This window comes from Dipodomys spectabilis, unplaced genomic scaffold (genome assembly GCF_019054845.1).
Source record: "Dipodomys spectabilis isolate Male_0828 unplaced genomic scaffold, ASM1905484v1 ptg000335l, whole genome shotgun sequence".
Classification (NCBI taxonomy): domain Eukaryota; kingdom Metazoa; phylum Chordata; class Mammalia; order Rodentia; family Heteromyidae; genus Dipodomys; species Dipodomys spectabilis.
In genome coordinates, this window is record NW_024871012.1 from 4710001 (window position 1) to 4725164 (window position 15164).

Here is a 15164-nt window from a genome sequence, read left to right on the forward strand (position 1 = left end):
ATTAGATTCAATCTGCTGCAATTTTATGGGCTATTCAAACATGTGCCATTTATCCAAGCACTCTGTCTGGTGGAATCATTTGTAAAAATGCTTTATAACTCATCATTTTTAACTGTCCTAGCTGGCCGTCTATTATTTCCATTTTACGGAGAGAGTTACTTACTGTGGACATACTCTTATCAGAAGAAAGGCGAGGTCTATAATGAAATATGTGTGTTTATTAAGATGGAAAGTGAACAGGGAAAGTGTTGGAAATCTTATATTTGATCAAATCATTTATTGACGCATGCCTGGGCCTAGCTCTGCTCAGTGTCTACTTAAATTTCCATTAAGTTTCTCACTTCTCCAATATTCTTCCTTTTTTCAAGATTGCCAGAACACCAGGAGAAGCTGTGGGAAGACTTTCTCTCATCGCCCAGGGCTTTCTTTTAATAGATATGTGGTCAAAAGACACCAAGCCAGCTTAACTCCCAGCTAACTATGTATCGTGTGACACCGGGAATAGAATTCATAAGCTTGTCTTACAAAAACACTGTCCTGTAAGAGAGCACCTCGGATTTCAAACAACTCTATTTACTGTCTGGACCAACAGCGGGGAGACACCCTAGAAATAAGCCTGTCCTCAAACCAAACCTCAACCAACGGTAACACAGATGTTCACAGAGCCAGTCACCCCTCACCGGAGTTTCCCAATCTCATTCCTAGCTTTAGGCCCAATGAGACCTCAGAAAAGACCATCTTAGAACAGCAAATCAAGTCTCTGTCTGCCTCAGATTCTCTAAGCATGTTTCTACAACACCCACATTCCTTTTCAAGAATGATACATGTCCTTTGCCATGCAGAAGCTATGCAATTTCATGCAATCCCATTCATCCAACTTTTCCTTGATTTGTTGTGTTCCTGAGTTTCTATTAAGAAAATTTCTGCCTAGGCCAAGGAGACCTAGGATTTCTCCTATTCCATCCTGTAATGTTTTCAGAGTGTCTGCTTTGACTCCGAGGTCTTTGATCCATTTGGAGTTGATTCTGGTGCAGGGTGATATATAAGGATCTAGCTTTAGTTTTCTACATGTAGTTAACCAATTTTGCCAGCACCATTTACTGAAGAGGTTGTCTTTCTTCCATTCTATTTTTTTAGCTCCCTTATTGAAGAGTAGATGGCTATAGGTCTGTAGGTTCATTTCTGGATTTTCAATTGTATTCCATTGGTCCTGAGGTCTGTTCTTGTGCCAGTACCAAGCTGTTTTGATTACTAGGGCTTTGTAGTAGAGTTTGAAATTTGGTATTGATATTCCTCCAGCACTGTTCTTTCTGTTAAAGATTGTTTTTGCTATTCAGGGTCTTTTATTGTTTGCAATACTAGTATATGTCTGAGACAAGCAGAAAAGGTCAGATAAGTTGATGTTGTCCCAAGATAGGGACTCAAATAGTTTTTCTTTCTTACTATTGTGTCTAACATATTTATAAGATATTTCTTTGTTGCTTTATATGCCCCTCCTGCATGGTATAACCCCTGCTTTCACTGTATTTGAGGTTGGTATAATTTGTGGAGGGGAAGGGAAAAAACAAATCATTTAAATAGGGATACAGGTGGATCCATTGCAACAATGAGACGTACAAGATGTTATGTTGAAAAACAAACTTTACAACTTTGGTGGCAAGGGGATGGGGTGGGGGGAGGGTCGGCGGGGGAGATGGGAAGGGATGGGAAGGGGAAACAAAGGAGGAGGCAACAATGCTTAATATGAACTGTACTCAGTACCTTGCTCATGTAATCGTAACCCCTCTGTACGGTATTTTCACAATAAAAACCTTATTAATAATAAAATGATACATGTGCCTATCACTGCTAGGAATGCCAGGCCCGTCCTCGGTGGTCAGTCCCCTCCGAGCATTGCTTCTGCTAAGGAAACTGTCCACACTCACGTTCATGGCCTTCTGGAGGGAAGTCCACATCTGATGGATAATTCCTGCGTGTCACACAAGCCTACCCCTTTGGCCAACACAGGACAATTCTGAAGGAGCTTCAAAGGTCACTGTGGGTTGGCTGATGCTTTTGCTAAGGTTAAATGGCCACTTTGGTCTCCCCACGTCCCACGTCGAATCCTGCATTCTCCTCTGACTTTTCCTTGCTGCGGATGCCATTAGCATTCCCTGGGCATGTCGGCGTCCAGGGAGGCTCAGCCGGGGCAGTGTTCCTCACTACCCCCTAGGGCCCTACCAGCCTTTTTTAGGTGATGCTGAGTTAAGGAGGGCTTTCTAGGACTAATTGGCTCAGACTTGTATAACAACAGATGGGAATAAAAACATCTGGCCCCCCAAAAGAAAGAAGGACAAGAAGAATTGATGGGTTGATGTGAAAATGAATGTTAAATATATCATCTTCTGCCAGGCACCAGTGGCTCACGCCTGTCATCCCAGCTCCTCAGGAGGTTGAAATCTGAGGAATGTAGTTCAAGGCAGCCAGTAAAAGAAAGTCTGTGAAACTTTTATATCTAGTAACTACCAAAAAACCTGGAAGTGGAGCTTCAGTTCAAGTGGTAGAGCAAAAAATAGTTTTGAGGGGAAAAATAAAACATTTCAGGGACAGCACCCAGGCCCTGAGTTCAAGCCCCAAGGTGGATGGCACCTATGGATGGATGGATACATACATACATACATATACACATACATACATATATACACACATACATACATATATACACACATGCATACATACACACACACACACACACACATACATACATAGATCAAGATGAGCTTCTTGTGAATGGAAGCAAGGATGTTTAATTTATAGTTAGCTAGCAGTAGACACAAGCCAATGGTGAGTACACAAACGCTACTTTGTTCCCACTTTGTTTCCTGAAGTGAGACATTGACCAAGTAGCAATGCCACGCTTCTCCATAGCTGGGAAGTGTTAGCCTGAACTTTCAAAGCAAGAATCCTTCCGTAGAGCGGTGGTTTGCGGAATGAGAAGAGGGATGCTGGTGTTCTGAGCCACCAAAGCATTTCTCCAGCTAGATCAGTTACAACTGCTCCCAAATGTCCCTAAATGGTCTAGGCCAGATTCCCTAGAGGCAGAGACCGAGACTTGGGAAGGGTCCACAGCTGATTTATAGAAGGTAGGCTCATCGGGAAAGCCGACAAAGGAGCGATGGAAGGCAGGACAGGAGCGCAAGCTAGGAAAAGCTGCCTAATCAGCCCATATCTGCCTGGCCACATAGGGGATTTAAGACCTCCAAAGCTGTCCTACTTTGAGCAGGACTCCGGAACTTCTGCCACACATCTATCCCCGGTGGCCGTGGGCGCCCTGGGTGGGGGTCAGGTGGCAGGAGATTTATCTCCCACGTATTTCTGGATGAAGCTGACAAAAGAGACATTCTACAGTGATTGCAGCCAACCCTCCGAGCAGGGCACGCTGGCCCACAGAAGGGCCTGGGAGGGGACCAACAGGTGCCCAAGCACTGAGCAGGGCACACTGGCCCACAGAAGGGCCTGGGGGGGGACCAACAGGTGCCCGGGCACTGAGCAGGGCACACTGGCCACAGAAGGGCCTGGGGGAGGACCAACAGGTGCCCGGGCACTGAGCAGGACACACTGGCCCACAGAAGGGCCTGGGAGGGGACCAGCAGGTGCCCGGGCACTGAGCAGGACACACTGGCCACAGAAGGGCCTGGGAGGGGACCAGCAGGTGCCCGAGCACTGAGCAGGGCACACTGGCCCACAGAAGGACCTGGGAGGGACCAACAGGTGCCCGGGCACTGAGCAGGGCACGCTGGCCCACAGAAGGACCTGGGAGGGGGACCAGCAGGTGCCCGGGCACTGAGCAGGGCACGCTGGCCACAGAAGGGCCTGGGAGGGGACCAGCAGGTGCCTGGGCACTGAGCAGAGCCATGTGGGCGCCAAGGTGCTGGGCAGGCTGGAGATGTCCGTGCACACCGCGATGCTCACAAGACCATCTGTTGGAAATGACAGGGCGAGGCTGAGGGGTGGGAAAGTGGGAGGAAATGAGGGAGGGGTAACAACTTTGACCAAAAATGTGCTCACTGTCTTACTTATGCAACTGCAACCCCTCTGTACATCACCTTGACAGTAAAATTCAAATTTAAAAAAAAACAAGGAAGAAAGATCAGTGCAAGACGGAGTCATGACATGCACTGCCTTCGCATCTTCCTCTGTGCCCATACCTGCTACAGGCTGACACGAGATCCTCCCACCAGATCCCACCGGATCCACACACCTCTACAGGCTGACACGGGATCCTCCCACCAGATCCACACACCTCTACAGGCTGACACTGGATCCTCCCACCAGATCCACACACCTCTACAGGCTGACACGGGATCCTCCCACCAGATCCACACACCTCTACAGGCTGACACGGGATCCTCCCACCAGATCCCACCGGATCCACACATCTCTACAGGCTGACATGGGATCCTCCCTCCCACCAGATCCACACACCTCTACAGGCTGACACAGGATCCTCCCACCGGATCCACACACCTCTACAGGCTGACACGGGATCCTCCCACCAGATCCCACCGGATCCACACACCTCTACAGGCTGACACGGGATCCTCCCTCCCACCGGATCCACACACCTCTACAGGCTGACACGGGGTCCTCCCACCAGATCCACACACCTCTACAGGCTGACACGGGATCCTCCCTCCCACCGGATCCACACACCTCTACAGGCTGACACGGGGTCCTCCCACCAGATCCACACACCTCTACAGGCTGACACGGGATCCTCCCTCCCACCAGATCCACACACCTCTACAGGCTGACACGGGATCCTCCCACCAGATCCCACCAGATCCACACACCTGCTACAGGCTGACACAGGATCCTCCCACCAGATCCCACCAGATCCACACACCTCTACAGGCTGACACGGGATCCTCCCTCCCACCGGATCCACACACCTCTACAGGCTGACACGGGATCCTCCCACCGGATCCACACACCTGCTACAGGCTGACACAGGATCCTCCCACCAGATCCACACACCTCTACAGGCTGACACGGGATCTTCCCACTGAACCTGCAGGTTCTCAAGAGCCATCTCTGAGACGGCACCAGTGGCTCACGCGCCTCTCATCCCAGCCACTCCGGAGGTTGAGATCTGAGCATCTTGGTTCAAAGCCAGCCCAAGCAGGTAAGTCTCTGAGACTCTTATCTCCAATGAGCCACCAGAAAACCCAAAGTGGCACTGTGGCTCAATGTGGTAGAATGCTAGCCTTGAACACAAAAGCTCAGGGACAGTGCCCAGCTCAAGTTCAAGCCTCATGACTTACAAATAGAAGGAGGAGGAGGAGGAGGAAGTGGAGAGGAGAAAAGAAAAAAGAAAACAGCCATCTCTGCTCTTACCAGGAAGGATCCTACAAGGATTTCTGCAGGCCCTAAATGAAGGATCCAGATGAGAAATGGAAAACAAAAGGGAGTGCTTGTGTGGTCATTTTATAAGAATTTTTCTTTCACAGATCAACCACAAAGAACAATACTTTTTGACAATTGTGAGCTTGAGTAAGTTTCTTCTTGGTTTATATTATTCTTATGAGTCATTAGGACTGTGTAGTAGTAGGAAAACCAGACTTCTAAATAAGCTACAAGATCCTGGTTGAAATCCACCCATAGCCATAATATTTAATTTACCTAAGTCAAATATCCTGCTTAAAATGGAGCTAGTTTCATCCAATACCAGAATGAGAGGCCAGGAAAGTACTTCCATTAGCTATGCATTAGTGCCCAACTAAATCCAATGCCAGACATACAAAATGAATAGATCAAGTTACAACGTCCTTGTGTCATACTGGGCAAACAATTTCCCTTCAAACTTCCTTAATTTCCCATTCTTAATATGAGACGTTTGAACTAATTGATTTGTTTATTCCACAAATGTCTATTGACTATCTTTCGAATGCAAGATGGCATCCTAATATCCCAGTATACTAAGGTTTAATTGCAAACAAGTAAAATGTAGCCACTGCCCACAAAGAGTTCACAATCAAAACAGGAAAAGACATAGCTCAATCTAGTTCAATTATGGAGGAGTTGGATAACAAAGGCTCATGGCTATAATCTTAGCTCATGGTTATAATCTCAGAAAACGGAGGCCTAAAGATCATGGTTCAAAGCCATGGTGGGTAGACAAATCCATGAGACTCTTATCTCCAATTAACCAGTAAAAAGTCAGAAGTAGAAGTGTGGCTTCAGTGTGAGAATGCAAACCTTGAGCAAAAAAGCCTGTCAAGCACTGAGTTCAAACCCCAGTACTGCCATGAAAGAAGGAAAGACAATTAGGAAGGAAGAAATAAAAGGAAGGAAAGAAGGGAGAGAAGGAGGAAGGGATTCCAGACAGAATAAACAGATCATGCAAAAGTGCTGAAGAGAAAGTGTTAAAGAACCTGAAAGATTAGAATAGAAATGAGCACGGGGTACTGAGGCACAAAATGAGGCAGGATAGATCACGTCAGTCAGGATAATAGCAAAAACAATTAGAAGCCAGTGAAGTTTTGTTCTCAACACTTTGTTCATTAGATCAACTAGCTGCTGAGTGGAGAACTGAGGGCAGAGGGGGAAGAATGAAAAATTTAGGAAGCTACGGCTGTACCCCAACTAGAGGTGGTGGCAGGCCATTTAACTAGGTCTTCTAGCCATGGTGATGATGATCAGAAGAATATTTATTACAAGATGTGTTTTTAAGTGGTGACAAAAGTCTGATGAACCTGGTAATTAATCATGTCTTAGGTGCTTCTTTGGTTTCTTACGTATTTGACAAAATTTTGGTAATGCACTTTGCTGTTGAAGACTGGTGAGTGAGTAGGAAAAGTCTGGAGATAAAATCAAGAACTCATTCTGGATAAATCAAGTTGTTGAAGAGGTATTCACACCAGGCCCCCGTGACTCATGCCTGGAATCCTAGCTACTCAGGAGGCTGAGACCTGAGGATCTTGGTTCAAAGTCAAAGCAGGCAGAAAAGTCCCCAAGAGACTCTCATCTCCAATAACCACCAGAAAACTGGTAGTGGTGCTGTGGTTCAAGTGGTAGAGTGCTAGCCTTGAGCTGAAGAGCTGAGGGACAGCGCCCAGGCCCAGAGTTCAAGCCCCACAACCAATAAAAACAACAAAAAGATATATTGAAGAAGACATTAAATAACCACTTTCATTATAGAAATTATAGACAAACAGAAGAGACAGGAGAGATGGATAGATAGATAGACAGACAGACATACAGACAGAGAGAGAGTGAAGCAGGGGCATAATGGAAGTGTTTGCCCTTATCTTCATCATCAGGAAAGTCAGTTAAGACTTTATTTCTTCATAGAAATTTTATGCATAGAGCTATCATAAAGATGAAAATAAATATACATGGGTAAGCAGTTTGTGAGCAAACATGCAAAATATTTTTAATATTAAATTATGTGTGTATATACGTGCCATTTAAAACCAAGTCTACATCTGCATGTTGATACCCAGGATTAAACTCAGGATATCACTCAGTCTTCTTGCTCACAGCTGACACTCTACTATTGAGCCACAGATCCCAGCATGTTCTTTTTTTGCCGGTCATGGGCAAACTCTGGGCCTGGGCGCTGTCCCTCAGCTCTTCAGCTCAAGGCTAGCGCTATATCATTTGAGCCACAGTGCCACTTCCAACTTTTTCTGCTTATGTGGTGCTGAGGAATTGAACCCAGGGCCTCATGCATGTGAGGCAAGCACTCTACCACTAAGCCACATTTGCAGCCCAACCAGCATGTTATTCTGATGGAGTCTCATGGATTTTTCTGCCTCCACTGATTTTAAATCATAATTCTCCAGGTCTCCGCCTGCTGAGTAGCTAGGATTACAGGCATGATTCCTGGCTCTGAAAACCACTTCCCTCCCAGCTAACTCCTACCTTGTGGTCATAGACCACGTTGACTACATTAGTTCTTAACAGTTAAATCATTGAGAATTCTTCTTTTGTATAGTTGGCTCACAGGGGAGCAAACCTTTTTAATTCCTAGAGCCATTTGAGTAGAGAGAACCTAATTCATGAATCATATGAACTACCCCTGTACACTGTGATTTCCAGGCTCATCTTCCTGCCAGAACTCTGATGCTCTACAGAGTTGTACAAGGGATATCTAAAAACATAGCATTGAGAGGGAGGAGCAATGGGAATAATCGTCATAGTTCATAAATGTATGGCAAATATAGGAAACATTCGCTGCTCCAAAAGCAGGTTTCCTGTTAGTGGATCAGCGGAGCTCGTGCAAGAACACTCTTCCTTACAGTGCCTCATTCCAGCAACGAGGCCTTTCTCCAAATGGGAACAAGAGGTCTTTTCCTATGAGAAGCTCCTAGATCTAGAAAGAAAGCTCTTCTGGCTGATGAAGGACACCTTTCCAGGAAGATGCAAAGTAAACTTTGATGTTCCAGTAACTTCTGAGAAGTTAACCCTATTTATAGAGGGCTCTGTCTCTTTGAACAGACCTTCTGGAGTCAAAACCCAGCTAATTGACCCTCTTCATGGAGTCACTATGCCAGACAGAGTCTGGTGCCAACTATAAAAATACAAAGAGAGACTAGAAAGGCACTGGCATTTTGTCACCAGCAACCCTAAATTGTGGTCTAGGTAAAGTGACCAAAGGTAATAAAGCAAAACTTCTGTAATGATCATCTGAAATGGCTGCATCAATGCCCAATTTTTTCAATACACTTGGTCCAATAGGTTTTTGTTTGTTGCCAGTACTGGGGCGTGAACTCGGGGCCTGGGCTCTGTCCCTCAGCTCTTTCGCTCAAGGCTAGGGTTCTACCACTTGAGCCACATATGCACTTCCAAATTTTTTGCTGGTTATTAGAGATACGAGTCTCACAGACTTTTCTGCTCAGGCTGGCTTTGAACTTCAGCCCTCAGATCTCAGCTTCTTGAGTAGCTAGAATCATAGGCATGAGTGACCAACACCTGGTCTAGACTTTTGGCTTTTAATCTGTGAAAAATCAAAAAATATCACTACGGCCATTACTGCTATAAATAGTGACATATTAAGAAACTTGTTATTTATTTATGAAAATACCTTTCAGAAATGTAAATATCAAAATATTATCAAGAAAGTGTTTGCATTTATCAAAGCAAGCTTTTACATTCATCAGTTTATTTAATTGAGTAGAGATCATTTCCAGGGCTCTAACTCAGGACAAAACTACCTTTGTACACCTTAGAAAATAAAAAGAGACGTCTTCCAGCTTGACCTGTCGGGAGAGCATAGCTTTGGGCACTGAGCAGCGGACAGTTTCAGCCCCACGCACCCTTGGTGGGGAGAATAACTGGCACCAGTGCCCCGTGTTGGGCCTTGCATGCTCCTCTTTCAGAGAAGGTACTCAGGCCCATCGCCTCTCTACCTGCAGACGCTCAAGGAAGCCTCACAAGGCAGCACTTCCTGCATGAATTTGCTTCATCACACTCCAGGAACTAACTTTGCTTTCTGTTAGCCATGTGCTAGTGGTTCGTTCCTGTAATCCTAGCAACTCAGGAGGCTGAGATCTGAGAATCCCGGCTTGAAGGCTAGCCTCACCAGGAAAGTTTGTGAGACTCTTTTCTCTAGCTAATCACCAAAAAATCTGGAAGTAGAGTGGAGCTGGGGCTCAAACGGCAGAACTCTAACCTTTAGCCAAAAATGAAAAAAAAAAATTAAAAAATTCAGGAGCTGTACCCAGACCCTGGGCATTAGCAGATGGGAATAAATTTACAAATTGTCCAATTTATTACCATACAGGTGCCAGAAATTAGACTTCCCTATGCAAGAACAATGAACACATTTTCCTAATTATGAACAATCTTACCCAGGAAGTAAACTTATAACCACAAAAGAACACATCCACTAAAGGAGTAAAGGTAACCATTGTCCTTGGCGATGTTGTGCCCAACAGGACCTGAAGTAGTTACAATACGGGGTCCATCCCGAGGGAGGATTAACTTCACCATGACTTGGGCCTCGCGACCAGCACACTGAGCTACCCCGCTCTTGGCTGGGATGTTTTCTCCCTGCACAACATCGGCAGAGCCTGGCCCCAGGCACCTGGTTCTCTCCGTATGCCTCAGGATGATAAGATATCCTCTTTCCAACAGACTGTTTTTCCCCTTTTGTGTATGTCATCGCAAGAAACTAGGTTTCAGTCAGTCCTGGATGGACGCTGTCCCTGTCTGTGCCCCATACACCACCACAGCTCTGCCTAGAGTCAAAGTGCAAAGTGTACTCTCAAAGGAAAGAATGTTCTAATTTTCTGCAATTTCTTACAGGTACCACTGCATTAAAAAGAAAAGTGTGTTATTTTAAAGCAAGGTAATACTCTTACTGTCTCCAGCCTAGCAGCGATTTTACAGTGCTCATGCCCCCAGGAATTAGGCAGCCACTTACCCAGCTGTAGACTTGGGTTACCCAAGCCTCACATAGTGGCATGGAGCACTCCTCCTTCTGCATGCAGGCAAGCTCCTTTGATAAATTTATTATTATAACTTTGGCGGGCCATAGTGATGTAATAAGGGAAAAGTAATGCGTTTAGACGCGACTGAAAATAAACTCCTTTGGGGGAAGAAAGGCTCCCATTCATAAAGGTGTTTATACACATAGAATCCAGGAAAAGAAAATTACTTCTTTAAAACCCCACACATTTCTCTGAATGATAAGTTTGACCTCAGTTTTGTGTCAGAGTTGGTAGGAGAATGTCTCTATGTATGTTCATTTTCTCAATAATATATGCTACTCCAAGAGAAAATAAATAAAAACTTAAGTCGGTGAAGTCAATGTGCTGATGTGAATTAGTTACTCACATTTTAAAGTTGGCAGCAAGCAAAGGATCACCAGAAAGTACACGGACTAATAGATTCTCAAAGTCTGCTGTTCTCAGTAAACGTAGCTTCCAGACCGTTAATAATATAGCCTTGGACCATTGCTCTGTTTTCCTGTTAGGTCTCCTGTGTGTCTATAAAATGTCTCTTCTCATTTTAGTGTCTGTTGGTGGCCAATTCTTTATGATGATCATTTCTACCTTTGAACACACTGTTGAATTGGTTGTTGATCATGCATGGAAATAACTATCTGGCCTGCAACCTGGGAAACTTTATCAGACTTTAGACGTCGCTGTGCTATCTTTGAAGGTAAAGTGTCGTCCGTTACTTAGAGCTCTCTGCTACTAATTACTCGCGGCTCTTCCGGAATGGTGATTTTCAGTTTTGTATGTATGCAAAACTAGTGTTTTGTTTCTCCTATTGCAATGTAGCACTGAACTAGATGAAGGGGAGAAGACACGTGAGCTGGACCTGGCCCCTGCCCCAAGGCTATGGCGTTCCTCAAAGCGCCATGAGTGCCGGGCACACAGCAGCTCTCATGTGAGGAGGTGCGACATGAGGACCCAGAGCGGAGGAAGGAACGAGTCCCCCAGACATTCCAAAAGATCTCCCTGAAGAATGGAAAGATTTCCCTTATAGGGAGACAGAAGGAACTGGAGATCATCATGTTGAGTGAGATCCGCCAAGCTGAAAAAGCTAAGTATCACTTTTTCACTCACGTGAAATCGAGACCTAAAATGATGATGACGATGACGATGATGATAAAATGGCATGTGAACATAAAAGAAGGACTGTCTGAGGATTGGTGGGAGGGAGTTGGTGATGGAAAGAGGGCACTGTGAGTGAAAAGGATCAAATACATACATGAAACCCGTTTGTAGAAGGAGGAGAAAGAGAAGGGCTTGCAGGAATACAGTAGCATTGAAAGAACACTGCACCTTTCCATAAAATTGTTGCAAGGCAATGAGCCTTCCTTGCACTATTAACACATCTAATTAAGGAATTTCAAGGAAGCCTGTGAGATGGAAGATTTTTGCCACGGAGGAACAGGCCTCGGAGTTGGGCGTGGAGGCTTTGTATCAGATTTCAGAAGCCAGACGGCCCATGAAGCATTACCAGCAGAAGAAATGGCAGGAGCCCAGACAGTAGAGAAGAACGGGAAACGAGCAGGGATCCAACTCGGCTGGACGCCACGTAAGACGGGGGCAGTCAAGGTAACTTGGGGATACACTGTGAAGAGTTTTGAAAATGCTAGAAGGCTATGAACTGGTGGGCCATTGTGGAGAGCAGCTGTGCAGGCAGAGCTATTGGCTGAGTGGGAGAAGAGGGGAGGAGGCCGTAGATGGCATGGAAGAGAGCATGTGTGTTGGATGGAGGCACTGGTTTTTATTGGGTCTGTTCTGTATTCTCTGTGTGTCTAGATGAATTACAAAGCCAAAAAGAAAAGTCATGCACGCGTTCATCATCCAAACTGCTAACTGTGGGTTCTGAAGCTCTGCAGAGTCTGGAGAAGCCAAAGACCACTGGAGGTCAGCAAGGGTTGTTGGTGAAGTTAATTCGCAGACCTAAACATTCTACAGCTGAAAGGTAAGGAGCACAAACCCAATCGCTGAGAAGAAAGAAGTACTAATCAGGTTTACGAGTCACAGAATGCCTGAGGATTGCAGTTAAGTTCCGTACCGTCTCTTTTATGATAGTCTAAAACACTTTCTAAAGGACACTTGGGTCCTGTGGAAGAACAGGTCATAGATGAGCCCCCCACGAGGGAGAAGCGAATGTGGAAATTACATATTCGTGCCCACTGAATGCCAAGCCAAACCTGGTGAACAATCTAACGATTTGACAGAAGAGATTGTGTCTATGGCACCAAAACTGTGCGCACTGAAGACCAGAGGGGTCAGACTTTGGATCAGACTGGTCAGCAGCTAAGTGTGGTGAAATCAGAATTAGGATGCCATTGGCTTCATGTTTTTCTTGAGATTTTATTTGCAATCCATTTTGATTTTATAATGGTGTATTGTTTATCACATAATGGACTCATTCCAGGGCATATTTTCACAAATACAAGAACCATTATTTTACAATGTTATCAGGTTTCTAAAAGGAGAATGATTTTTTTTCTTTCAAGTATGTGCATGTATTCCTTAGGCTTGTAAGATACACCTCTTGAGAACATTTTTGGCTTGTTGCTTGTAGCTTGGTGTTCCGGGTAGAGATTTGCCATTTGCTGGCATCATCAAGGTAAAAAGGACCTCACATAGTTCATATTCCGAGAGTTCAATCTGCTCACTTTTCAAGATGTAAATTTCTAGGTTAGTAAGGATAATACAAATGTTTTCTTAAATATCTGTTTATGGCATAGTTACAAGAAAGGAGGGAAAGATAGCCCCCTTCCTTTGCAAACACCTGACCTTAGGTTTCCAGAATGTGTATTAGACAGTTTTCAATTTCTATTCCATCCGAATAGCGATAGCAAGTAATAGTCATAAGACATACTATTCTTCTTAAGATAGTTAAACAGGCAAATAAAACCTGCCTATCTGCCACCTCTGGGACTGTTATTTTTAGCGTGTTGATAGGAAGGATTCTTTATTTCGTTAGCTGGGTATCCGCTCTGCAAAGTGTAATTAGCACGACTATTCATATCTCAGCACACGTGTGAATTTGGCAACACTGTCAGCACAACACACCTGTTTTCTCCTCTCAGGATACCAAGTGAGCAGCCACTGCCTGATATCCTGAATTCTATTAAATAGATTTAGCAGGATTCCCAACACGTGCTTAAAGGAGGCAGTCTTGAGGGTTTTTTCCTTCTTTTCTCTTAGCTCCCATAACCAAGAAGTAAGCAATTTCCTGAAATTTCCCATGAGCTTGACCACGTGCTACCGAGTTGTCTTTAAACTGCCCCCTGGAGGTAGGCCCCTAGCTCCATTGAATTGAACTCCATTGACTGGGAACTCAGTGGGAACTGGGGTCAGGATGGACCATTAAGAGGTTATCGCTGATCACATTCTTAAAGTGACCTCATTGGGAATAAAGCCTCATGGTAAATGCTTCCAGCAAGTGTTGGAGTGAAAAAGACAAGTTAAGAGTGACTGGTTATAGATGAGGGAAACAAAACACTGAAAAATATTAGACTAGTGTGAATAGGAAAACAAAGATTAAAATAAAACAAGTTATTAGACCAACATACCTAACTCAAATACACAATCCAAGCAATGCCAGAAAGAAATCGCAAATGTCTAAGTCGCAACCCTCATCTTTGACTGCTGACAATGCTCTGTCAGTCAATTCCTATGCATATCTGCTATGTCACTTGGGCCAGGAGAAAAAGAGCCGCTGCATATTGAAATTTTGAATTCATAAAACACTCAAGACCACTGATTTCTACTGTTCTGTTCCCTTTTCTGAAAGTACACTCAAGGTACTATTCCTTCTGGATCCATAGTTTGTTTTGTGTTAAGCAAATTATCATCAGTCCAACCAAGTCATGCTGTCCTTTTATACCAACTCTTTCAGATCCAGGGCCCTTTTCAAATGAGGGCAACGTATTTGCAACCACAACCAACATGGAATCAGTACAGATGCCCTCAATGGATAAACGTATCAAGAAACCATGGTATATATACACCTTTGAATTTCATTCATCCACTAGAAAGCACAATGTGACATCGTTCGCAAAGAAATGGACAGATCTGGGAAAAATATTTTAAGTAAAGTAAGTCTGGCTCAGAGAGACAAAGTCCCATGTTTGTAAATACTTTTGGTGGTGTACAAGGGTACATAAGTGTATTAACTGAAATACAGTAGGTTTAGGGGAGAATGCAGAGCATAATTCCTTAGAAAGGTTAAAGCAAAGTTCAACAAAATAGGGGTGGTAGGAGGAAAGCCAAGGCGGGAGTAACAATGCTCGACAAGAAATGTCCTCACGCCCTTACTGATGTCACTGCAAGCCCTCTGTGTAGCATCTCTACCAGAAAATAAAGCTTGAAAAGAAAAACAAAACCACCAGGCATCAGACTCTTGAACAGGGTGTGGTGAGGTCAAGGGGGTGGGGGGGGAATGAAGCAAGAGTGGATCAAAGACTCACGGTATCTCCTACAAAACAGGAAAGTAAGGGAAGGGCTGGGTCGCGAGGGATGGGTGAGGATGCTGAACGGGTGACGATCGTCGGACGGATCATAGTCAGAAACTGCTTTGTTGGATGGTGACTCCTTAAAGATAATGAGAGTATATACGAAAATAAAGTTCAGAATAGTACACACCCCAGGGAAGAGAGGAGCTGTGACCAAATACTTCACATGCTCAGACTCTGCCCTCACTGT